The sequence below is a fragment of the Sinocyclocheilus rhinocerous genome, unplaced genomic scaffold (assembly GCF_001515625.1).
Source record: "Sinocyclocheilus rhinocerous isolate Xijiao unplaced genomic scaffold, SAMN03320098_v1.1 scaffold265, whole genome shotgun sequence".
Classification (NCBI taxonomy): Eukaryota; Metazoa; Chordata; class Actinopteri; order Cypriniformes; family Cyprinidae; genus Sinocyclocheilus; species Sinocyclocheilus rhinocerous.
The window spans coordinates 181,376-183,719 of record NW_015645861.1 but is presented as its reverse complement, the minus strand read 5'-3'; the positions used below and the strand labels follow the sequence as shown (position 1 = coordinate 183,719).

The 2,344-nt window shown below is 37.1% G+C and overlaps 1 protein-coding gene across 2 annotated transcripts in view; it reads left to right on the top strand.

Moving 5' to 3' along the window:
* LOC107706937 (insulin-like growth factor 1 receptor) overlaps positions 1–2,344 on the top strand; it is a 130,672-nt gene that overhangs the window by 16,232 nt on the left and 112,096 nt on the right. The window lies entirely within an intron of this gene.

Genomic DNA, 2,344 nt, shown 5'->3' with positions numbered 1-2,344 from the left:
TGTGTAGTAAATGCTGCTCCATCTGAAAGCACGAGATGATGATTTAGTGCTGATTACAGAACCTGCTTTACTAACAAAATGCGCATGACAATCGCATTCGATTAATCGTGCAGCCCTACTGGAAAGTTTCCAAAATTTCTTTCCAAAATTCACTGGAAATTTTCCTCCTTTTTGCAACCCTAGTGATGACATTAAGTGTAGGTTGGTATATGCGTAAAAAGTGGGTGAATTTGGACTTGACTCCTGAGAATATTGTGCATTTTATATTAGGGCTGCACGATTAATCGAATGCGATTGTCATGCGCATCTTGTCAGTAAAGCCGGTTCTGTGATTAGTAGTAAATCTCCAGTATGTGCTTTCAGATGGAGCGGCATTTACTACACAGAGCTGTAGTTCACTGACAAGCTACGCAAAATCGCGTTCGTAATCGCAGCGATTATGAAATCGAAGAAATCGTTCTGCGATTACAAAAGCTGTTTGCGTAGCTTGTCGGTGAACTACGGCTCTGTGTAGTAAATGCTGCTGAAAGCACGTGAAAATACCACATTTAATAACATGTTTTTACTCCAAACTCACTTCATAACGTCAGTCGAGTGTTTGAAATAAATCCTTCTGTGAGATGATGTGGCTTCTTACACAGAATAAGGCACGCAACATATTTCATAGTATTCTAAGCAGTGATAAAGGCTATGTCGATTAGCATTGCATTATTATATACTTTATTATAATAAAAATTATAATAAGACTAACTCGGATAAACCATATATTGTCGCTCGTGTGTTTATTAGTCACGTTGAATTAATGAAAGCAGTTAAATCTTCTGTTTATTCAGCAACCGCTGTAGGGATTTCCTGGGTTTCTTCTTCGGGGCGTATTTGGACTTTCCGCGTGAGAGTGTCCTCTGGCCTTCGGATGGAGATTTACTGCTGATCACAGAACCGTGCTTCACTGAAAGATACGCATGACAATCACAGTTTCTGCCTAATTGCGATTTATCGCCTTTGTGATTTAATTTCGATTAATCGTGCAGCCCTATTTTGTATGATGTTATACATGTAACATCCAAACAGCAGTTTGGATCTGGTTCTCTTTTTTGCTTTTCAGACTGTGAAAAAAAAGTGCAGAGGCGTTGTGTGCGCTGTGTAAACATGATGGTTACTATATTTCTAGACTAAATTTGAACGCATTTACTAATCTCACTTGCGCAAAAACAGATTCAATATTACTCAAAATGAATAAAAACGGTGAAAGGCTAACTCTGAATATGATGCAAACCTGCAATAATTAAATGTTACATAGGCCTAAATATCCTTCATGTATTTAATCCCATTTTATTAACCAATGTCTTTGCTGCTGCTGATCTTCGATGATCCAATTCAATGAAAAACAGATTGTAATTCTTTTTTTGCTCATTTAGCTAAGCTGTTTACTTCCACATGTCGTAAACAACAAGAAAATATGCTTCTAACCATAGGTTGAGATAGGCCTGGGCGATAAAACGGTATCGATATTAAAAATGTTCGATATAGTGCACGATATAGGCACGTGCTATGAGTGACGCAGACAACACGAACATGAGTGCTGTGCCTGCCTGTGATGAGGAGATTGTGAATAAAAAAATGAATATTAGTCGAATTTAAAATAAACATTTGCATTTGAATGCAAAAATAGTACAATCGAATGTTAGGTGTGTGTCAGGTGCGTCATCAGTGGAGCACGAGATGCGGTGATGATGCTATAAGTGACGTTGTAGTTTAATGATTTGTTAGTCTAGCCCACGAGATGCACAGTTGCTGTGTTATTCATTCAAAATATTAGAGAAATATAGTAGCTCAATGCGTAGAAGATCTTAATTAGGTTAAAACCGAAACCAAGCCATTCACACAGAACGCATATTCAGCGCATTTTCTAGACGGACAAATATGATTGCTGCACTCGCGTCACACAAGAGATGTATAGAAAGCCATGCAAAGTTAAAACAGTTTAAACTTTTAGAAAACACGTCACGAATTTGTGGAGGTTTATTCCTTTTCACTGCGTCTCTTATGTTTTTAAATGCAATCTGCGTGATGGCCGATTCGGCTCTTTGTATTAAGCAATGCATAAATACATGATACTGTTTTGTTCATAATTGTTTATGCAATTTACAAAATTATATTAGATTTTTATGAGTTAATTTAGACGTAATGCACGTTTTTCTTTTTATAGACAGTTATTTCCTTTGCGTTGGCAATTTAATGTGCTGCATTATTTTGCTTATTGCGCCCTCCTGTGGCTTCGGGAGACAAGACAAAAGTTTCCTTAAGACCTATTTAATCTGCATATAAAACATTAGAAATGAGA